Source organism: Nansenia antarctica (genome assembly GCF_963989245.1).
Source record: "Nansenia antarctica genome assembly, chromosome: 6".
Classification (NCBI taxonomy): Eukaryota; Metazoa; Chordata; class Actinopteri; order Argentiniformes; family Microstomatidae; genus Nansenia; species Nansenia antarctica.
In genome coordinates this window covers 30,756,643-30,781,762 of record NC_137676.1, presented here as the reverse complement: position 1 = coordinate 30,781,762, position 25,120 = coordinate 30,756,643, and positions in this window count along the sequence as shown.

Genomic DNA, 25,120 nt, shown 5'->3' with positions numbered 1-25,120 from the left:
TTCAGCGGGAAGTTTTCTTTAAGTTCCCAGAATGTTCTAGGATAATGTTCTCTAAAAACATTTTTAAAATGTTGTGTGATAACCTTCTTAAAATGTTAAGTGACAACATTGCTAGAACATTATGCCCTAATGTTCTTGAAAATGTTTTCAGCGGGAAGTTTTCTTTAAGTTCCCAGAATGTTCTAGGATAATGTTCTCTAAAAACATTTTTAAAATGTTGTGTGATAACCTTCTTAAAATGTTAAGTGACAACATTGCTAGAACATTATGCCCTAATGTTCTTGAAAATGTTTTCAGCGGGAAGTTTTCTTTAAGTTCCCAGAATGTTTTAGGATAATGTTCTCAAAAAACATTCTAAATGTTTGGTAATAACCTTCTTAAAATGTGAGTTGACAATATTGCTAGAACATTACACCTTATGTTCTCAAAACATTTTCAGCTTAAGTTTTTTGTTTGTTCCCAGAATGTTTTAGGATAACGTGCTCTAAAAACCATTCTAAAAATGTTTGCTTATAACCTTAAAATGTTTACTGAAAACCCTGTTAAAACATTATGCCCAAACATTCTTAAAATGTTTTGGGGATGTTATTAAAAATTCAAGTTTTAGACTTGCACCAATAACCGAGGAGGCTGAGGACGTGGCAGACCAATCAAACGACTCTGATTCGATTTCACGCCTGACTGAGATGTTCAGTGGTCGGGCACAGGTAGACGGTTTTAGTTGAAGACAGCACAAGGGAACGGGACACTGTGGATTAAACGGTAAGGTTACAATAACTGTTTTTAATTGATTAACGTTACTTTGTATGGATACATTTACTTTCTTTTTTAAAAAAATAAATAATCTGATTTTATCCCTTTTTCACCCAATTTGGTATCCAATTGCAACCAACCTAGTATCCAATTATCCCCTGCCTATTGCGTAGGATCCGCCGCACGACCCCGTGGCCGGCAGCCCCAGAGGAGATAGCCAGGCAGACTAGCTGTCTGGCTCCTCGAGCCCGACACCGTTATTCCATCACCAGACGGGGGCGGTGTTGCGCGACGGATCCTTGTCCGGAAATAGTCCTATACCCCCCTTGGGAGCGGCCGCTCAATATGCCGCTCCCTGTGGGCCCCGGCCATATCCGGATCTGGCGAGACTGGGATTCGATCCCAGTCCCCGGTGGGCAGCTTGCACTAGAGGCTAATGCTTAGACCGCTGCGCCACCGCGGGGCTGGATACATTTACTTTCTTGACCACAAACTAACCGTTAATGCGAATAACGTCGAGCGTGGGTGTTGTCAGAAATTGCTAGGAAGCTGGGCGCAAAATTAACTTTTATCCACCGTCCAAATCGACAAATTGGTGAATGTTCAGATTTGACCAGCCACTCAATAGATTAACGTCATTGTTGTTGGTTTTTTGGCTGGTGAGTGAAGCAAATCTACCAGCCCAAAAGTTTGGGCCAGGTTTGGGAGCTAGCTAGCTAGCTAGCAAGCTATAGCAATCTAGCTAGCACAATTACTAGCATTCTACATGTCTATTTTACATGGATATTACTTGGTTATTTACAGTAATTACTGCATAATTAACGGCCTGTAATTTAAAGGGCTACCAAAAAGACTTCTGATGAATCAGAAACTATTCTGATTTTAAATACTATTTTTGTTATAATGCAGGTGGATAATACAGGTGGACCATCCATGACTGAGGACAGTGATACAGGTGGACCATCTGTGACTGAGGACAGAGTTCAGAGTAAGGATGTGTCCAGGGATGATGTTTAAGAATGTGTCCAGGTGCAGCAGCAGCACTTGATGGGAGCAGAAGCCCCACACTGTTCGAGGACTAAATCAAGAACTACAACACTTTGGGAATGCCTGTCTGTCATGAGGATATGTACTGTCAGAGATATGTACTGTTGCACTGATGATAGGTTCTGACTTCCATGTTTTCAGTATGTACAGTATATGTATTTAAAAAAAAGAAATATGTTCTCAAATGAAGCTGTGGCTGCCTCTCCCTGTCTCACCTCTGTTGTTAATGTTAATAAATAATGATAAATTATGTTGAAAGACTTGAATATTGATGTTATCAAACTTTTACATGTGTTAATACGTTTAGCTAAAAACATTTTAAGAATGTTTGGGCATAATGTTTTAACAGGGTTTTCAGTAAACATTTTAACTCATTGACTGCCAAAGACGCCAATTGGCGTCTTATAGAATAGTAACGTTGACTGCCAAAGACGCCAATTGGCGTCTTATAGATTTTTTTTTTTTTTCGCGGGGATCGCGTTATTGACATGTTCTACACCTAGCGAGTGAATTTCAGACTTGGGTGTAATGTATTTCGGTACCAGATGGGGGCAGTAGTTCGATAAAAGCCTGGAGAAGAAGGTGGCTTGCTGTGGGTTGTAGTAATGGCGAAACGGATCAGGGTATGTGCCAAACGCGGCGCGGAGCATTGCGGCGCGGAGCATTGCAGAGCATCGCGGAGCAGCGCGGCCATCGCCCGACTCTTCAAACAGTTCAGAGTCGGATGATACAGAAAAAGTGCAGAAAAAAATAAAAATAAAATAAGTTCTGCAGAAAAAGCTCGTTTTCTCTGTTTATTGGTCAAAATCAGGTGTTTTTGCTGAAACCACCCTATGTTCTACGGCCGATTTCTAAACACTCAAAGAGGCTAGAAACAAACTTTCTTTTTCTGATGAAAGAAGAGAGTCTACAGTTTTGGTAGATATGTTCAATGTTTATGTAGTCCGAAAAGTCAATATTTGGTGGGTCTTCAAAGTTCAGCGAAAATGCCCCAAAAGTCTGGCAGTGTGGAGCTCTCCGCTCTGAACATGGCTGGCAGTCAAAGGAAGGTTATAAGCAAACATTTTTAGAATGGTTTTTAGAGCACGTTTGTTACGAGGGGGGTCAGCGAGGACGACTCCCCGATGCCTCTGCTGGTTGAAGAGCAGCATCACTCCAGCCCTGGACTAATTACGTGATTATTGTCACCTGTGAGTGTTTGTATGTGTATTTAGGTGTGTCCCATTTCCCTGTTCCCTTGTCAGTTGTTCGTACTTGTTAGCGTCTTGTGAACCCTCGTCTTTCCCTTAAGAATATTGTGCATGATACTTGTCCCTGTCCTTTCGGTCCTGGAGGACTTTACCTGTCGCTACTTCCAGGTATTATTGACTATATGTGTGTTTTGATTTGTTTGTGTTTAAGTGAAGTTTGCTTTTAGTAAACGGAGCCTTGTTTGCTCATCTTTTGTTTTCGCTACTGCAAGTGTTTTGTTTTTGTTATTAGTTATCGACTCGCTACGCAGAGCCTTGCTTGCTCTCCTTTATTTTTCTGTGGTTCTGTATCACGGTCCTATGGATATTCAGTGTATTCATCTCAGTAAAGAGAACTTTATTTTATTCATGTCTCGACCTCAATTCCTCTGAGTCGCACCGCACCGCACATGGGTCCAACACCACTCTACATTTAGAACATTATTCCAAAACGTAACACACGTTATCCTAAAACATTCTGGGAACAAACAAAAAACTTAAGCTGAAAATGTTTTGAGAACATAAGGTGTAATGTTCTAGCAATATTGTCAACTCACATTTTAAGAAGGTTATTACTGAACATTATCCTAAAACATTCTGGGAACTTCCCACTGAAAACGTTTTCAAGAACATTAGGGCATAATCAGTGGCGGCTGGTGATAAAAATGTTGGGTGGGGCACAGGTTATGGGGGCATGCTCCACGGGGAAGAATATCAACTTTAAAATCTGGATTTTAGCATGAGAATATATATCTAACTTGTATTAAAGGGCAAACTGCAAACACAACAAAAATATAATGTACAACAACTGACAAATCAACTGGAATAGTCTTTGTTAGCAGAGTAGACCTACTGTTAACAGAATGGACTTAAACCCTTTGTCTATCTGTGCAGCGGTAAGGTGAATAATTCTAGCAGCTCAAATGGATTGTACTGTCCAGACAGTTGTCTTGTTTAGCCATTCAACTAGGCATTATTTATTCAATGGAGAAAGACATGGAACACAATGCAATTGTGATAATAAATGTGTTCTTTGTTACTTTCAAATCCTGTGTCCCTCCCCAGTTACACTACTTGAACATGAATTTTGCCCTTCGTTCCTTCAGGCCTGCAAATCTCTCAATTACTTTCTGGTTAAAGTCTGTCATTTCAATCACCAGTGTCTTCTCCATTGACATCATGGCCAATGCATTCAGCCTGTCCTCTGTCATGGTGTTCCGGAGAAAGGTTTTGATCCTTTTCAAGGTTGAGAAGCACCTCTCTGCCTCCGCCGTGGTCATGGGTGTGGTTATGAGGATCTTTAGGAGAGTGACAGTCTCTGAAAACACTTCTCCAAGATTGTTCTCCATAAAAAGCTGGAAGAGGTCCACAGCACCACGACAGGCTCTGAACTCCTCCTTGCTGTAGAGGAGATTGAGCTTGGTCTTCAGCTGGCTTCCACTGCATCTCGGGGGGGGACGAGGCGGCGTACAGGGATGAGGTAGAGCAACTGAGCAAGCTGTGCAAGGTTAACAACCTGCTGCTGAACAAGTCAAAGACCCAGAAAATCATTGTAGACTTCAGGAGGAAAAAGTCAGAGATCCAGCCCCTGCTCATCGACGGAGAGAGCGTGGAGAGAGTCTCAACCCTCTGATTCCTGGGGATGCACATGCGGGATGACCTGACCTGGAAGGACAACACAAAAGCCACCATCAAGAGGGCACAACAGCGGCTATACACCCTGAGAGTCCTCAGGAAGGAACACAGCAAGCAGGAGATACTGGTGACCTTCTACCGCGGCGCACTGGAGAGCATCCTTACCTACGGCATCTGCAACTGGTTCTCCAGCTGCACAACAGCGGAGAGAAATGCGCTACAGAGAGTCGTGAGAACAGCACAGAAGATCACCGGCGCCCCCCTCCCCTCTCTGGAAGAGCTGTACAACACACGCTGTCTCAGGAAGGCCTCCAAGATCTCCAGGGACCCGACCGACCCTGGGTACGAACACTTTACCAGGCTGCCCTCGAAAAGGCGGTTCAGGACCCTGGCTGAAAGGACAAACAGACTGAAGAACAGCTTCTACCACAGGGCCGTCCAGGCCTTGAACACAGCAAAGACCTAAGTTCTGGGCCCTGGACAGTCTGGACGGATTGATGGCAGCTGCTGGCCTGAAAAAATCAGGTGTAGTGCTGAGGCACAAACATGTACATTTCAAGCCTGCAAACTGTGACACTTTAAATAAATGTGAAATAATACTATTGTGCAATATGACAACCCTAGTCGTCTATCTGTACAGTATAGTACAGTGGATAGTGTACATAGCCTTTATTTATGTAAACCAGCTCCTTCCCTTCTTGTGATTTTTAAAAGGTTTTTTTTTTTCTTCCCTTTCCTAACACCAGGGGAGCCACCCCTCCTAAATTTCGTTGTTTGGTACCTGTACTGTAGCAATGACAATAAAGTCCATTCATTCATTCATTCATTCATTCACTGAGCATTGGGTAGGCCTTCAAGGTGCTGTTCAGTGCATCCTCCGGAAAGGCCCCCTTGTACACTTCAAACCTGTCCCCCTGCAGCAAGGTGGCACTGACCAGGTGGTTTGTGAAGGAGAAGCGCTCCTTGGCGTGTCCAAGTATGGTATCACAGACCTACAGAGAGAAGAAGAATAAAATAATAATAAATAATAATATGTACCCTGTTCTTTTTTCATGCTAGTGTTTTGGGAGTTCTAGCATTCTACCGTTGAAAGTTTAAAGGTCCCATATCCTTTGAAAACAGTTTATTGTTTTTGTACTCAGAGGGCTTATGCCAACACTGTGAAAATCAGAAATCTGTACCTATTACAGGGTTTCCGTTAACCGGTAATTCCCGGACTTTGTCCGGTATTTTTTTTTGAAGTCCGACAAATTGAAAACTCGTCGGACATAAATGTCCGGTGAAAATAATTCCCTCTAAGCACAATTTGAATACAATTCGCTAAAGTTCACATTCTGATTCCTTCTATTTTAAAAAAGACGAATATATAGGCTATGTATTTATTTTATTATGATATGATTTGACACCGGCATGATGATGACTCCTAATGTGTAGGCTGCCTATGCGAAACAGCGGTTGATTCCGGTGTGCGCTATAACTCGTGCACAATCGAGTCGAGGCAGAGAGGAGGATAGCGATGTTTCTCTCTGTGATAGTGTGATTATGCAAGCCTTTTCTGAAAGGGATGAGAACCCGATTGTTTCAGCTTCTCCCAGGGAGAAAGTGGTAGAGTTACCATCCTCCCCGAGTCCTACCATACCATCCGCTGACAGCCTATCTCTGCCTGTAACCGGCGAGCGATTGCGTGTCGCTCAAGTAGCTGATCAGTCATTAAACAAATGTTTTTTACATGCAGCTAGTGAGGAATCTGAAATAGGGGGCAACGTAGTTTATTTCCTTAACGATGGGATATTAATGCGTAAATGGTCTCCTCCTAATGCAAATGGTTGTGAGTGGAATACTGTAAAACAAGTGGTTGTGCCTGTGGGTTATAGACAACAGGTGTTATCTGTAGCACATGAGAGCCAGTGGTCAGGACATTTAGGTATAACTAAAACTTATCAGCTGATATTGAAACATTTCTTTTGGCCCGGACTGAAGGCGGATGTTGCCAAGCACTGCCGCTGTTGCCATACTTGTCAGATGGCGGGTAAGCCTAATCAATCCATTCCACCCGCACCATTGCATCCCATTCCTGCTATAGGGGAGCCATTTGAACGTGTAATAATAGATTGTGTTGGACCTTTGCCTAGGACTAAAAGTGGAAGTCAGTATTTGCTCACTATTATGTGCGCTGCTACTCGTTTTCCCGAAGCTGTTCCGTTGCGTAACATATCAGCCAGCTCAGTGGTGAAAGCTTTAACAACGTTTTTTTCCACATTCGGTCTTCCTCTTGTTATACAATCTGACCAGGGCACTAACTTTCAGTCTAAGCTTTTCAAACAAGCCCTAAGAACGTTAGGGGTACGATGTCACGCCAGAAGCCTACATGCTTGCACTGTTCAATAAAATGTTATACATCTAGACATTGTGGTATTTCTTTATATACGTATCCCAGCCTGCCTATTGTTTCTCAATAAACAGTTATGTTCTCCTCATTGACATACTCCCGAGTCCGATTAAGTATGATTTGACAGGCAGCTAAACGAAATGCCTTCCCAACCAGCGAGACCTGGTTATAGAAATGACATTGTTTTATTGATAAAAAAAAGGGTAAAACTGGAAAGAGAAAATAGAAAACTCACATTAATCCCAAACAATTTAACAAACTTCAGTTAACGTAATGTGGAGTCTGTTCATTGATCGATGCTGTCTGTTCAGTTCCCAGTGAGGCGCCCGTTCAGCGCTGGACATAATGGCATAGCGCGCATGCGAATCATGTTATATTATTATATATTATATAGCTCGCATCTAATCGTATCGGATGAGAAATAGACATTAAATGGCATATATAGGCCGCTACACAACAGTAATCACCGCGACAAACAGCTATATTTTTTTTTTTTTTTATATTTTAATATGATGACCGGAATATATCACGTTTGTCCGGTAAATCGAAATCTTCCCGGACACGATGTCCGGCGGCAATTTTTTCTAACGGAAACCCTGACCTATTACAGTATTTCCATAATTTCCTAATTCATATTTCTCCATATTTTAATAACGCAGGGTATTTCCAACATAGCAATGACCAGGAAGTGAATTAATATATAAAGTAATATATGGGACCTTTAATGTTAAAACTATACTGAGCACAGTTCCCTCTCCAAAATGTCAAATATAGTACTTTTCTGTTTTTAATAGCTCCTTATTGTAAATGATGCCTCAGGATCAACATTATTTTTAGTCACATTTCTCAAAATTGTGTGCCTTCATTTTATTTAAACGAAGGCCTCCGGTGTAACATGGACTGTGACTGATTCTACAACATCAACTCACCTCTGCTGCAATCCTTTCATGGTCCTCTAGACTGAGTGCCCGACGTCTCTTTGTTGGCTGAGACCCAGCGCTGCTTTGCTCAACCATGGCATGGAGAGAATTTCTGTGAGGACAAAGAATTAAAAATAAGAATAAAACAGATAAGACAGAAAGTGAATAATAATAATAGATTAGATTCAACGTTGTCATTGCACAGAGTACAGGTACTGAGACAACAAAATGCACACACACGTTAATAATAATCATAATAAAAATAATCATATTAGGAATACCCATACCTGATCTTTTGTATGTCCTGCTGGGACTGCTGGATGCACTGCTGGATATGGACTGAATCTATCTTCTTCTTCTGCAGCTTGGCATAGAGGAAGTCCACATGTGGCATGATGTGGTGAAAAAGTTCCAGAAAGAACTTAAAATCCTGATTCTCCAGTAGCATAGCGAAGGCTCCTGCTTCTCTGACGGTGTTGGGGTCAAAGTTATCTGAGTCTCGTATGCGTTCAAAACAGCGAATGAGGTCCTCTCTGTGCTCAAACACCGTATTGATGGAACGACTGTGAAAGTTCCATCTGACGTTGCTGGATGTTGGCAGTCGATGGGCCACTACTTCATCAAGAACAGCTGTCCTCTTGGGTGACTTGGAAAAAAAACTGGCAAATTCACTGAGGTCAGAAAAGAAAATTCTCACTCTGGATATGCTAGAGGTGGCCTGTTGCATTATCAGGTTGAGCTGATGTGCATAGCAGTGGATGTAGTGAGCATTTGGGTACATATCTTGTATTCTCCTCTGAACACCTGAATTGGCACCCCTCATCACTGGCTCCATCATACGCCTGGATGGCAGCAAGACGTTCTTTTAGTGCTGTGGCAATGGACTCGGCTGTAACTGACTGCAAAGGGATGAACTCAAGAAATCTTTCTTGCACATTGTGTTTGTCATCAATGTAGCGCAGCACAAGCACAAGTTGGTTATTTGTGGCAATATCCATTGTCTCATCTGCCTGGATTGCTAAAAAATCACTGCTCTGGGCTTCTTTGATGATGTGTTCCTTCACAACAAACAGCATACAATTGTTGAAGTTCCCTTGAATACAGTGGCATTCTCAAGGTGTTCTTTCAACACTCCATCAAGGGAGGCCACAAAATTCACCAACCCACGGAATATTCCTGGATTAGCTGAGGTCTCACTCTCATCATGTCCACGCAAAGCCAACTCAAAGGCTCCACAAAATTTCACACAGTCTATAATTCTGGATAGGATGTGTCGATTTTTTCTCACCTCTTCGTTGTGCCTTCTAATGCCAATTCTGTAGCCTTCGTCGAGCTGTTCAGCAATGCTAAGCCTACCAAAAAAACTTAGCCTCATGCTATTTTCAATATGGCTGCGGCTACTCTGATGCCTTTTGCATTTATCTGAAAGATGTTTTAGGTCTTTTACCCCCGTCGTTGTCCACAACGCCTCGGTGCCAATTTGCAAATCGGGTCGTTCCGGTCCAAGCTCTTTAATCCGTTTCTGTTCTTGAATTGAACGCCTTGAAAACGGGTTTTCTTTAAGCGAGACAACCGAATTGTCTTTTAGTTCAGAAGCACTTCTCCCAGTAGAACATGCAGCAGACTCCATTGTTTCACTCTCAAAGTGAGGCGCCAAAGTCACGTAACAGTAATGAGGTCAGTAATGAGGTCTATGGGGAGTTGCCTCCCCCTCCTCCATCTGGACGATCAATTGGCTATGGCGGAGATCCCTCCCCCTCCATCCGGATATGATGTAATCTAGCATCAATATTTGCTCTCCGGGGCGCATTTTTTGCGCCCCGGCCGGGAAATAGGAGACAGCCAATTGGAGCGCTGCTACAGCTCACGTGTAAGTCAAAAGTATTTGGCCTGCCATAGACTTGCATTCGGCCGGCGCCCCGACTCCTCCCCTATGCATTTTAACAGTGAATTTTACACACACACAGATAAAATGTTTATTGTATTGGAGGATTTTTAATGAATGCTGATAGGCGCCGACAGAATATCAGCCGCATTTTGTGAATAAACAATGTTTATTTAAAAAAAACGTTTTACAAGTCGCAACTAGAAAGTGAAGGTGGGGGCGGCGCCCCAGCGCCCTCTATTGGCCAGCCGCCACTGGGCATAATGTTCTAGCAATGTTGTCACTTAACATTTTAAGAAGGTTATCACACAACATTTAAAAAATGTTTTTAGAGAACGTTATCCTAGAACATTCTGGGAACTTCCCACTGAAAACGTTTTCAAGAACATTAGGGCATAATGTTCTAGCAATGTTGTCACTTAACATTTTAAGAAGGTTATCACAACATTTTAAAAATGTTTTTAGAGAACGTTATCCTAGAACATTCTGGGAACTTCCCACTGAAAACGTTTTCAAGAACATTAGGGCATAATGTTCTAGCAATGTTGTCACTTAACATTTTAAGAAGGTTATCACAACATTTTAAAAATGTTTTTAGAGAACGTTATCCTAGAACATTCTGGGAACTTCCCACTGAAAACGTTTTCAAGAACATTAGGGCATAATGTTCTAGCAATGTTGTCACTTAACATTTTAAGGGTTAGAGAACGTTATCCTAGAACATTCTTTTTTTTTTATTTATTTTTTTTACTTAAGTTTTACAAAAACTTTACGGGCCAGTTTCACAGACAAGGCTTAAGCCTAATCCTGGACTAAAAAGCATCTTCAATGGAGATTTTACATTGAAAGTGTGATTTAGTCCAGGACTAGGCTTAAGCCTTGTCTGTGAAACCGGCCCTACGAGTTTTACAAAGGTTTTGAGCAGTGCCAGACTAAGTGTTAGCAATAATTTTACATCGAGGTGAGTATGCGGCTCAAAAAACATGTTTTTTTGTTTTGTTTTTTCAAACGCCGTGGTATCGGATCGGTACTCGGTATCGGCAAGTACTGCACGGTCAGGTATCGGTATCGGTATCGGGATCAAAAAATGGTATCGGAACAACACTAGTTATCACACAACATTTTAAAAATGTTTTTAGAGAACGTTATCCTAGAACATTCTGGGAACTTAAAGAAAACTTCCCGCTGAAAACATTACGAGAACGTTCTAGGTAATATTCTTTGAACATTTTTAGAACCAAAAATTGCTAGCTGGGATTAGACCATAGGTGGCGCTATAATAACCAAAAGTAAACAATTCACTTCAGAATGCTGGCATTTCTACCCCGTTGTATGAAAATGTATGAAACTTGGTACATATGTGTCTTTCCTCATGGGGAACATATTTGCCTCAAAAACCCATAACGTCCGCCATGATGGATTTTTCTGCAGGTGGAAAATGTGGACGAACGCCTAACAAATCACTTAAAATCAACTGTAAGTCAGATTGGTCCGAAATTGTATATGAACATGCGTGGTGCACGTCTCTCTCTGTTAAAGGAAATGGAGATCCATTTAAAGATACCAGAGAAAATCATATGAAAAGAAAGAAAATTGGCCCAGAATTTTCAAATGCTCTGAGAATTTGCCCTGCTACGTCAATATTTATGGCAGTCGACAGGCTGATAGAGGGCACTACAATGTGTTACTATGTTGAAGCATTTGAAGATATCTCAAAAAACAAAAGGACATTACAGATGTTTGACATTTTCATTGTTTTAAATGTTTGACATTTTCGACACGTCTGTGACGTAATGACGCTTCATTTGACGTGGGCACAACACATTTGCCCACCCTCCTCATCTTTTATGAATACGAGAGGACAGAGGTCGCAGGTCGCAATTAGCTAGCTATGTTTTCTGTCCAGCCTTTTCAATTTGAACCCGAGGAGGACAGCAGAGAAGACATTACACAAAATGTCGATCAAAATTAAGACGATCCGAGAGGTGAGGAGGCGCGAGTGGGACATAATCACTGGTGTCTGTGCAGCAACTGTCAACCAATGCCAACTGAGATGGAGAGTGTAAACAAACTTGTTATAAAGAGCACAGATTTCTGTCCGCAGCTGTTCAAGGCAAGTTGACGTTATCAAACTATAGTTTTATGATAAAGCGTAGTCTTCTTACCTGTGAGCTCTTTCATTAGTGGTGGTCGATTTATTGCCTCCAATGCATCTTCGGAAAACTGGCGAGAACAAAGACACACATCTTTATGTAGTTAGGTTCGTCCACATGCATCTTCCCACTGCTTTCTCCTCTTCCGCTCATTCACTAACCTTGTCATTGCCTCTGTGCTGTATATTGATTCCATTCAGCTTTACATTATATATCGTTCACAAATAGCCTACACATACAACTTTACTCTGGTTCATCACTTAACATACTCTACAAATATATTGAAAACATATACTGTACCTCCCATGTCTGATTAACAATGCATCTTGGCACTACAATATGTTACCATGTTGAAGCATTTCCAGATATCTCAAAAAACAGGCCTTTGAAATGTGATAATTTTGGCTAATGACTAATGCTAATATAGCACTTTAAACCTCATCTTCTCATGACCTCTTTACCTGATTCAATCAGATGGGGGTGGGCTTGCAGAATATAGTGTAAGCAAGTAGTGAAATGCTTGACATAAACTATACAACATGGTCATTAACTGGGGAAGGTTAATCCACAATGCATTTTCGTATTTACGCTTAGTGTATATTATCATAGCATAGTAGCCTATGTGTATCAGGCCATAATTAGGTGACTGGTACCTTACAGGCTTGTGGTCCTAGGGTACTTCATAATATCATAGCTTAGTATATCATGAATTCAACTTGGCCCATATTAGTTGAGTGGTCTACCCCCCTGTCTGTAGGTCTACCCCTTATCTGTCAATCTACAACATGTCTGTAGGTCTACCCCGTGTCTGTAAAAATATCTCACCCCTTTTATGGTTATGGGGGCATATCTGCAGGAAGGAACATGCCCCATTGCCGCTTGCGGCTATATTTAAAGTTGAAATCGATAGCGATCAGGGAATGAGATCCCTTGAAAGAAACAAACACTGTTTTATTAGCCATACAATCAATTGAATTAACTGTGAATTGAATGTGTGACACACGGTTGTCGCAGGTCGTCGCAAGGCGCCTCCAAAGACCTAGCTTGTCCTAATCGCCATGGGGAGTTTTTAGTACAGCGGCTTAGCTCTCATATTATGAGGAATTGTGCACTGTTTGAAGAAAGCATGACATTTCTACCATAGTTAGTACATACCATAAGGTTTATTTTCAGATGTGGAGGGAAGTCAGATTTGACCCCAGAGGCCTGGGAGAGGTCAAATTCAAGATGGCAGCCAGGCCACTGTGTCTAATGTTCAAACACGCTTAATTTTAGAACCAAACAGAGTAGAAAAACACTTTAGGTGTCCTTTCCAACTAAGTTAGGGATGCCCATTCATTTGGTGATACTTTTGAGATCGCCAGAATTCAAGAAAATGCATTTAGGTCAAGGTCTATGTAAAGATTTACCTCAGAAAATTATTTCATTTTATTTATGAACTCTGTATTTATGAGGAAAAAACGTTTTTATTACCCTGCATTATTCAGTTATTAGTTATTATTTACTGGGATGTGTGGTTATTTTATTTTATTTATTCCTGCTAAGCACAGAGTTATCAGCAGATGGCCCTCTAGGGCACCAGTAGCTACGGTTACCAGTAGTAACGCCAACACTCAGTGACAGAGAGCACTTCTGATGAAATAACAACAGGTAAATATAACAAGTAAACTGACTTACTATGAACAGACAATATTAGTACACTTGAGTAAAGCCTTAGTTCCTAACTGTAACATGCAAAGACATTGAATTTGATTATAGCCGGGAATGAGTTTGCTAGCTAGCTAGGCCTGTGCGGAAGTGTGCCCTTGAACTTGAAGACAGTGCTCTGTTGGTGCTCTGTTGCTCAGTGCTCTGTTGCTCAGTGCTCTGTTGGCCAAGCTTGCAGCAGGAGACATGATTGCCATTGAGGCCAAGTACCATAACTGCTGTCTGTGTTCATTGTACAATAGAGCCAGGCAGGCTGCATCCAAAGGCAATGATGGAGATGATTCTTGCCTTCATGGCATAGCCTTTGCTAAGCTAGTGGCATACCTGGAAGACATAAATAGTGATGAGGACAGTGCTCCTGTCTTCAAATTGTCCGACCTCACTCAGCTGTACAAGGCCAGACTGGAACAGCTTGGTCTGACTGTAGAGAAACGGATTCACACCACCAGACTGAAAGACAGACTGCTTTCTGTGCTTCCTCATCTGAAGGCACATTCACAGGGAAGAGACTCACTTCTGAGTTTTGAGAAGGACATTGGACCAGCTCTCATGATGGCCTGTCATCATGACAGTGATGCCATGCACTTAATATTAGTATATATGCATATTCAAAGATGGCGGCGCGATCAGACGCGCGGCTCGGAGTGGCTCCAACGCTGGTGCTTTTTAGTGTTTTTAAGTACATTTGTATGTACATTTTTAATTTAGTACTTATAGGGAACGGTTGTGTAAATAGTACCTACAGCAGACTAGACTTACTAGAAGTTGGTGCGCAAAATGAGAGGACTGTAACAACGGAATTCTTGAAACAACAAAGGATCCCATTCGAAATCGCTAGGTCGCCGGGAGAACAATGGTTCGCGGTCCCAGCCCTCAAGCGCAAACGTCGGCGTCGTGACCGTAAGCAACGCCGAGGACGAAGGGGTGGCCTGCTAGCTAGGCTAAAGAGAAGCCCGGATAAACCTGCTTTGCCGAGTATTTTCCTATCCAACGTCAGGTCTCTGGCTAACAAGATGGACGAATTGAGACTGCAGGTCGCTACTAACAACACCGTGGGAGATAGCTGTGTGATTATTCTCACGGAGACCTGGCTAAATGACACCATCTTGGACTCCGCGGTCGGTTTGGAAGGAAGGACTTTACACCGGGCGGACAGGACGCTGCTTAGTGAGAAGACGCGCGGAGGCGGCCTCATTATATCTACGAAGGACAGCTGGTGCTTAAACACAAAAACTGTAAGTAGCCACTGCTCCCCAGACCTGGAATACTTGACTGTTAAATGCCGACCCACATACCTCCCGAGGGAATTCAACGCAGTAAGTAAGTAAGTAAGTAAAGCTTTATTTATATAGCACCTTTCATACAAGAAATGCAGCTCAAAGTGCTTTACAACAGGACTAAGAACATGAAGTGAATATAATAAAACATAGCATAGAATGAATATAAAAGCAGGGGAAAACAGTAAAAGAAAAGGTAAAGATAAAATACAATAAATTAAAAAAGAGAAAAAGAGAAACAAAATAAAACCTCTGCCTTAACACTTAGTAACCGCTATCCATCTTCTCATCAGCAGAATACCTTTCCCTATCTCTCTCATTTCCCTACCTTACACAGTCTTTCTGTACTTCTCACTGGCTTTCAAGTTCAAACATGGCTGACCTTGCACCAAAAATCCAGTATCAACATTGCCGTTTCTTTCTTTTGCACTTACTCAAACCTTCTGACAACGTACAATCACCTCTTTCTCATCGATCCGGCAGTGTCAGATCACAGTATTTTAACCAACTGGATTTGTAGCCTAACTGTCGTCTGTCTCTAGACACAGCAGCGCAAAATCCCAGTAAACTGGATCTGTAGCCCAACTTGGCTTTGTGGTACCAATGTTATCCCCCCACAGTCTGTGGAGTTAAAGACCATGTGCATTACTGTGTAGAAATATAAGAAATTAATAGATAAAACATTTAAAGTGCAGCAGCTGGCAAATGAGCAGTAGGCAGGTGCAGATGAGCTAGTTAAAGGAGTGCAATAGCTGGCAAATGAGCAGTGGGCAGGTGCAGATAAGCTAGTTGAAGGCTATATTGAAGACGTGTGTTTTTAGCTTTCTTTTAAAAATATTTAGTGAGCTGGCTTCCCTGATCTCTAAAGGTAATGTGTTCCAAAGCTTTGGGACATAGTTGGCAAAGGCTGCGCTCCCGATCTTCTTCTGACTGTTGCTGGGAACCTCTAATAAACCTGCGATAGATGATCTTAGTGTTCTTGAGGGTGCATAATTGGCAAGGGAATTAGCAATGTACTTTGGGCCTCGCCCATTAAGGGCTTTGTATATAAGGAGGAGGACCTTAAAATCAACCCTACATGTTACTGGCAGCCAGTGCAGAGTAGCTAGGACCGGAGTTATGTGTTCTCTCCTCTTGGTTCTAGTTAGAAGTCGAGCTGCAGAGTTTTGAATGAGCTGAAGTCTTGCAGTCGTTTTTTTTAGGAAGGCCAGTAAAAAGTGTGTTACAGTAATCGAACCGGCTTGAGACAAAGGCATGAATCAGTTTTTCAGCATCTTTTTGGTTTATAAGTGGTCTTACTTTAGCAATGTTTCTAAGGTGAAAGAATGATGTTTTCGTCACCTTGTTAATATGGGACTTGAAGCTTAGGTCTGAGTCGAAAATAACACCTAGACTTGTAACCTCAGGTTTAATCAATGATGTCAGTTTCCCTAGATTATTAAGCAGCATATCCCTCTTTGCTTTAGGGCCGATCAGTAGGACTTCAGTTTTGTCCTTGTTTAGCTTCAAGAAGTTATTGCTCATCCATTTATTTATTGCTAGAAGACAGTTCGTAATGGAGTCTATAGCTGAAGTATCATTTGGTTCAGCAGAAATGTACAGTTGCGTGTCATCGGCATAGCTGTGGAAACATACGTTGTGCTCTCTAATGATGTCCCCGAGTGGTAACATATATAGTGAGAATAGTAGTGGACCAAGGCAGCTCCCTGTCATATTTCTCAGACACATGGGGCCCTATTATGCACTTCATAAGTCTTAAGCAATAAGACGAGGCGGTAGATCTAAACTTAAGACGTGGAGGCGTGGTCAAGGCCACTTTGCTATTATGCGTGCGGTAGTGGGCGCCTAAAACCCGGCGCTAAGCAAAGAAATTAGTCATGGGTGTGTTTTGGGCGTCTTCTCAATCAACCCAATCAGCGTGCCAGGTGCCATTCCCTTTAAGAACCGGCTGCGTTGAGTCTTTAGCGCTATGCTATTATGGAAGTCCTAAGAAGGAGGTCAGCGCGCTTCTCTGCAGAAGAAAGTAACAAGCTCGTGCATGAGGTCAAGGCTCGTCAGTTCGCAATCTTTGGAACGGCGCGAAATCCTCCCTGAGCCGAGGTGGTGAAACAGGCGTGGGAAGAAGTAGCAGCAGCCGTGTTTGCCTCCTCCGGCATCCGAAGAACCGTCAGCCAAACGAAGAAAATGTTCTCGGATTTGAGGAGGAAAGGCAAACACAAGGTAAATTGAGTTCAGTCCAGATGGTGACTATTTAGCCTACGTCGTCCACAATGTATTGGTGATTAATGCAATCAGCACCTTGTAGCCTCCTTTATAGCCTATTGCCGTAGACACTGAAAATAAAATATTCACTCCAAAGGCCGCTGCTAACAGACGGCATCAGTTGGCCACGGGAGGAGGAACAGCAACTGGCAAGGCGTAGGGACAGTTGTCATTGCTGACCAAACGACATATGTCAGTTACTGCCTGACGGGTGAAGCGCAGCTCATACAAGCATTGCTGCTCTGTAAACAGAATAAAAGAATATATATAGGCTATATTATACATATTTTAATAATAGGCTATAATATAATTGTAATTGCAATATATTATAGCATTATTAACAGTTGGATCACCAATTGAAAGCGCTAAAATGCTTAGATCACGAATCCAGGATTGATTTGAGATTCGGCCTACCTGTCAGCCCGAGGTAACAAAGTCGTTGCCGGTATATGCGCTCGGCGCACCGTCTTCGTCTATCATAATTCCTTCCTAGGATATATTCCATTGTTCTCTCTCTCTGGCTTAACATTTGCCAGTGGTGGCATTTATACTGTGACCGTAATTGACGTCTTGCCGTGGAGCCACGTGCGTGGTCATGTGTGCCCACATGCATGCGCAAACCGCGGAGACGCGCTCGTGTTTCAAAATGTGCATGAAGTCTAGATCGGCAGATCGCATAATAGCAGGGGCGCCTAGTGCACTTCATTAACATATGAACACTCCCACAATGAGTAATATATGCACGGGAGTCTTACGTCTTATGTGTGGGCGCCTATCGACACCTGCATAATAGCAGTAGCGCGTATGAAGCGCATAATAAGGGTGGCGGTAGGTCTTAACCTGGCGGTGCGTCTTAATTAAGACTTAAGACGGCAAGTTAAGAAGTGCATAATAGGGCCCATGATCTCCAAGCTTGATATAGAACGTTCTCCCTGTAATGTATGTTCTGAACCAATTTAACACGCTGCCAGAAAGACCAACTAACTCTTCGAGACGATTGATTAGGATATCATGGTCGATCGGATCGGACGAGAATTGAGACCTTATTGGCATCAGAGTTTAGTCTGAGATCACTCACTATTTTAGTAAGAGCAGTTTCAGTGCTGTGATATGTTCTAAAACCTGATTGAAATTCCTCCATGACATTATTTTCTTTCAGTAAGGAGTTTATTTGTAGTGAAACTTCCTTCTCAAGTATCTTACTAATGAATGTGAGGTTGGATATCGGTCTGTAGTTTTTCAGTGCATCGGCGTCGAGGTTGGGTTTCTTTAATAGCGGTCTTACAACAGCTGTTTTGTAGGCATCTGGGAAGATGCCTGTTTGAAGCGACGTATTTATGATCTTCAGCACATGATTTGAGACACTATCAAACACCCGCTTGAAGAATGCTGTTGGTATAGGGTCAAGGCAGGAGGTGGAGGAATTAGATTTAGAGACTGTGTTACAGAGGTCCAGTAGTGTGATACAGGTGAATTCACTCATAGTTGCTGCTTTTGTTTTCCTGAGGTCGACTATGTTTGCGTCAGGGGTGATGCTGGCTCTAATAGATGTTATTTTATTATTAAAGAACAGTGGACTGTGAGCCTAGTCTTCCTCCATTTTCTTTCAGCTGCCCGACATTTCCTCTTGCTGTCATTAACACTGGTATTGCTCAACCAAGGGGAGATTCTATCAGTTGCCCGCTTCCTAACCTTTAGGGGTGCAGCAATATCTAACGTAGTTGATAGTGTACTGTGTAAATTTAGGGCCATCTCATGTAGAGAGAATTCGTCGCTGCATGGCTCAATTGATCTCATAATGTTAGAAAACTGTGTTTCAGCATTGGTGTCTAAGAGTCTTTTTTGAACTACCGTTTGTATTCTAGTCTTTGTTAAGATAAGGTTAGTATCAAAAAACACACAGTAATGGTCAGAGATAGCAGGCATTTCATGTACTGATACGTTATCAATGTTCAGCCCTGTTGTTATTACCAAGTCCAGGGTGTTGCCATGTTGGTGCGTAGCTTGATGTATGTGCTGTGTAAGTCCAAAACTGTCCAGTAGGTTCAAGAGCTCTATACTTTTGGGGTCATCCTTCTTATTAATGTGAATGTTCAAATCTCCATTCAAGATTAATCTATCAAATCTAGTGACGACAGTTGAGATCAGTTCTGAAAATTCTTGCAGGAATACTGATAATGAGCATCTTGGTGGTCGATATACTGTAATGATAAGGACTGATATTTCTGCTTTGAGCTCAAGAGCATAATATTCGAATGATGTGACTTCACCCAGGTCAATGTCCTTGAAAACAAGTTTAGCTGAATAAATAGCTGCAATGCCTCCTCCTTTCTTGTTTTGTCTAATTGACTGCTGATAATTATAGTTTGGGTGGCAGGTTTCTATTATGGTCCCTAAACCTTCGGTATTGGTTAACCATGTCTCGACTAAAAATATACAATCTAGCTTATTCTTGGTTATCAGGTCATTAATCAAGAATGATTTCTTTTTCAAAGCTCTGACATTAAAAAGAGCTAATTTCAGCTGCATGAACTTTGCATCACAGTTTGAATACACAGTTGTCTCACGGGTAACAGTTATTAGCCTTGATTTACGTACAGGATGTGCTGAGGGATAGTTGTAATTGTTTTGTCTAGCAGTAATCCGTGTAGGAATAGCAGAGGTGCTTATCTCTTGCTGGATGACCGTGTCCTTGTTGGATGAGAGAGTGTTCTGGGTTTTCTTTGATGGGGGTGGGGAGGGGGGACGGGATGGGGGGGGTTGGGTGTGCGAATTGGGGGGGTAGCTAGATTCAGGATACAGGATGAGATGAATGCAGAGACCTGTGCATGCGTCCCCTCTGAGGGGGATGAAAGCACAGGGCTTGAAGTGAGAGGGAAGTGGAAGGGTGGTGGGGCGAGGTGGCGTGTCGTGGAGGGTTGTGAAGGGGTCAGGTGGAGTATCCCAAAGAGGGGTAGAGGCCTGGGGGTTTGTGGGTGGGGGGTTGGGAGTCGCTGGAACTGACACCTCTGCTAGTTGAACAGCAGAGGCAGGGTCCAGCGTTGTGAGGGTGGGAGAGGCCTTCTCCTTGACGTCCTCGTCTTGTGGTGCGTCAGCTGTTGACTTGTCCTTGTGGCTGGGGAGACCGGCATCTGTGGCTGAGTCATTTGATTGTGGCCTGTTCTTGTTCTTATCTACTGTTGGGTGGTTGATGGAGTAAAGTAGGTTAGAGGTGAACAGCGCCTCTCCGGCTCTGTTGAGTTGATTCTTGCTGAAGAGGTCTCTGCATTCCCAAAATAGATTGAAATTGTCAATATAGTTTACTTCATGTAGGTGACAATTAGTTGATAGCCATGTGCTTATTCCGAGTAGCCTGGTGAATCTGTTAACTCTCCGTCCATTTGAAGGCAGGGGACCACTAATGTATGATTCAACATTCAAGGATCTTAACATCTTTAGGAGTTTGACAAAGTCACGTTTCAGTATTTCTGATTGCTGTTTGGCTATGTCATTGGTTCCAACATGTAGAATAATCTTGTTCACGTCTTCATGGGCAGACAGGATTTATGGGATTTTTTCTGTTATGTTATAAACCATCTCATCAGGGAAGCAGTATGCTTTTATGTTGCTCTTACTGCCAATATTGATATGCTTTACAGCAGAGTCACCAATAATTAAAGTTGCTATTGGTCTTGTCGCATCATTACCTTGGTGCAGCTTAAGCCTGGTAGCTGGCTTTAAGGTGGGCCCTGAACTAGCATTGTTAGCTTGTGCTGTAGCATCATTAGCTTGCAGCCCCTTTAATCCAGGCTCACACAGTAGCTGTTGGGTAGCCAGTGACGGCCAGCCGGTCGCGGTACTAATCTCAGGTTGAGAGTCACTGCCTGCGGGAAGCAGAGTCAAGGGCGCCGGCTTTCCTCGACGGGCATTCAGAGGGAAAGTATAGTTTTCAGTGGGCCGGGTGCTACTCACGTTAGCATTCTGACTCGGTGCCACTCGGTTCGCAGAGTCCTTCAGTTTAAATATCTTTGTTTCAAGTACTGCAATCTTCTGTAGATATCCGCTGCAGCCTCTGCAAGGCGACATGTCCGCGCCGAGAGGATATTCTGCCCGGTGTCCGAGAGACAAACTGTGGAATGGTGACTCCTTGATTAGGCTATTGCTTGTACACGCCGGTGCTCCAGGTGCGTGAAAATTGTAGAGAGAAGAAAGCAAAATAAGCAAAAGAGGATATAAAATAATGTAGTAAGAGCTATATAAAAAACTTAAAATAAAGAAATAAAAGAAGTTAAAACTATTAAAAAAGACGCAAGAAAAAAGGAGAGGAGAGGAGCGAGGGAGAAGCACGTCTAATCTACTCAGAAGCAAGAAGCAGAGTACATTACATGTGTTTACATTCCGCCTAACGCGGTTGGTAGCTTAGCATTGGCGCGGCTATATGACGTCATCAGTAGTGGACTGAGCGCGGACCCTCAAGCCGTACACATCATCGCGGGAGATTTCAATCATGCTGACCTGAAGGTAGTACTACCGAAGTTCTATCAGCATGTTAAATGTGCAACAAGAGGAGGAAAAACACTGGATAAGGTATACACCAACATCAAGCTTGCTTACAAGGCTAGACCGCTAGCTCATCTAGGCATGTCTGACCATGTGTCAATCCTCCTGATCCCAGCCTACACTCCCATGAGGAAAAGTGCTCCCATCACCACTAAGACTGTCAGAACCTGGCCAGCAGGGTCCGCTCCACTGCAGATCTGCCTGAATGACACCTCATGGCAGGAATATGAGCATGAGGACCTGGAACAGTTCACGTCGTCGGTTCTGAACCACATAGTGAACTGCACCAACTCAGCCACCGTGGACAAACGGGTCCGGGTCTACCCCAACACGAAGCCATGGATGACTGGGAAGGTCCAAAAACTGATCAAGGAGAGGGACAACGCCTTCGCAGGGAAGGGCACACTGCTGTACAGCACCACCAGGGCTAACCTAAAGCGCGGCATCCGGGAGGCCAAGGCAGACCACAGAGAGAAGATTGAGGAATGCTTCCTGAGCAACGACTCCAGGCGGGTGTGGCAGGGGGTTCAGCACATGACAAACTTCAGAGCCAACAGGCTCACAGCCGCGGAGGACGACCCCCTGCTGGCGTAAAAGCTGAACTACTTCTACGCCCGGTTTGACGAGGGGCGAACGGAGGTAACCACAACACAAACACCACTCTCTCCAGCTCTCAGCAGCCTCACCCTCACAGAGCATGAAGTGAGACGCGTGCTGAAGGCGGTGGACCCCAGGAAAGCCTCAGGGCCGGATGGCGTCCTGGGACGGGTGCTGAGGGACTGCGCCGACCAGCTGGCCGGGGTTTTCACCAACATCTTCAACCAGTCCCTGTCCCAGGCCACCATCCCACCCTGCCTGAAAACCTCAACTATCATCCCAGTCCCGAAGAAAAGCACGGTGAACTGCCTAAACGACTACCGCCCGGTGGCACTCACACCAATCATCATGAAGTGCTTCGAGAAACTAGTCCGGGCCCACATAGTCACACGCCTCCCGCCCATCCTGGATCCATACCAGTTCGCCTACAGAGCCCACAGGTCCACAGAGGACGCCATCGCGACGACTCTCCACTCCACTCTATCCCACCTGGAGAGGGGAAACAGCTACGCGAGACTGCTCTTTGTGGACTTCAGCTCTGCCTTCAACACCATCCTTCCAGACAGGCTAGTGACCAAACTACTAGACCTGGGACTATCACACTCTATATGTGCATGGATCAAGGACTTCCTGTCCGACCGCCCCCAGAGGGTGCGGGTGGGCTCCCACACCTCCACAGCCCTCAGACTCAGCACTGGGTCCCCCCAGGGCTGCGTGCTAAGCCCCATCCTCTACAACCTCTACACCACGACTTCACCCCCGTCCACCCCAGCAACTCCATCGTAAAGTTTGCAGACGACACCACCGTGGTGGGCTGCATCTCGGGGGGGGACGAGGCGGCGTACAGGGATGAGGTAGAGCAGCTGAGCAAGCTGTGCAAGGTTAACAACCTGCTGCTGAACCAGTCAAAGACCCAGGAAATCATCGTGGACTTCAGGAGGAAAAAATCTGAGGTCCAGCCCCTGCTCATCGACGGAGGGAGCGTGGAGAGGGTCTCAACCCTCCGATTCCTGGGGCTGCACATACAGGATGACCTGTCCTGGAAGAACAACACAGCAGCCATCATCAAGAAGGCACAACAGCGGCTCTTCTTCCTGAGAGTCCTCAGGAAAGACCACATCGGACAGGAGATGCTGGTGGCCTTCTACCGCTGCGCAGTGGAGAGCATCCTCACCTACTGCATCTGCAACTGGTTCTCCAGCTGCACAGCCGCAGAGAGGAATGCGCTACAGAGAGTCGTGAGAACGGCCCAGAAGATCACCGGCGCCCCCCTCCCCTCTCTGGAAGAGCTGTACAACACACGCTGCCTCAGGAAGGCCTCCAAGATCTCCAGAGACCCATCCCACCCTGGGTACGAACACTTTGCCATACTGTGAACCTAGCCCTTGTCTCCATCATTATAGACTCTTTTCCCTGTCACCCTTCCGAGACTTTGCCACTCCCTTGCCCCACCCCCCAGGACCGCCTCACACCTTGTCACTGCCTCCATGAACGGTGTCTGTACACTTCTGCATGTGGCAGATGCTGTGCAGAAGGGGTGTAAGAAGGTGACCATACGTACCGTTGATACCGATGTGGTGGTACTGGCTGTGGCTTCATTTAGCAAAATAGCTCCTGATGAGCTGTGGGTTGCCTTTGGTGTCGGGTCAAGCTTTGATGAACAGCTCTTCACACAGAAGTCCAGAACTTTAGAAAACATTCCTCCAACCCAGGCAGCCCTCAAAGAGCACATCAAGCGCACTTGCTACCAGGCCAACTGTTGGAACCAGGCACTGGTCCTGGATCCAAAGATGCCCGAGCCATCTGATTGGGGCTGGACAAAGGAAGAAACTGGTTGGCAGCCGCTCTGGACCACTCTCCCTGAAGCCTCTAAATCGTGTCATGAGTTGATCCGCTGTCGTTGTGAGAAAGGGTGCACTAGACGGTGCAAGTGTGCCAAAGCTGCACTTAAGTGCACTGATCTGTGCTTTTGTTCTGGAGATTGTTAGATTTTGATAGTTGTTAGTTGATAGTTCTTACAATTTGCCCTGCTCCACCTTGCCCCGCTCTGTGACTCCGCCCTGCTTCCTTGCTGGGACACTTGCCCCTGTCTCCTCCCATGACAACATACTGTGAACCTAGCCCTTGTCTCCATCATTATAGACTCTTTTCCCTGTCACCCTTCCGAGACTATGCCACTCCCTTGCCCCACCCCCCAGGACCGCCTCACACCTTGTTACTGCCTCCATGAACTGTGTCTCAACTTGTTACCGTCCACTTGAACTCTGCCCTCCACATCATCACCCGTGCCACCACCTCCACCTCAGAGACTTTGTGTTCTGTGTTCTAGTTCTGTTCTGGTCTTGTGTTATGTTGGTCTCGTGGTTTGCTATGGTCTAATGTCTTGTGTGGTGTCTCTTCTCTTGTCCCTACAGTCTTCTGGTCTCCCAGTTCCCGTGTCAGTCACTTTCCTGTGTTTCTTAGGCTCCCCCTGTTGGCAGCTCTGTGTATTGTTCTGTTCGTGATTACAGTATGTGTAATTGTCTCCACTTGTGTTTGGTCTTGTCCTTCACCTGCCTCATGTCTGCTTGAATGTTTGCTCCCTGTATATCCCCTCATGTCTTCCCTTGTCTTTCGTCGGTTTGTCATTAGTTTGTTAGTTGTGTGTACCTTGAGTTCCGTACAATTTTGTTTTGGAAATAAACCACCTTTTTGCATCCTTCGCCTGCCTAAGTCTGCATAGTGTGT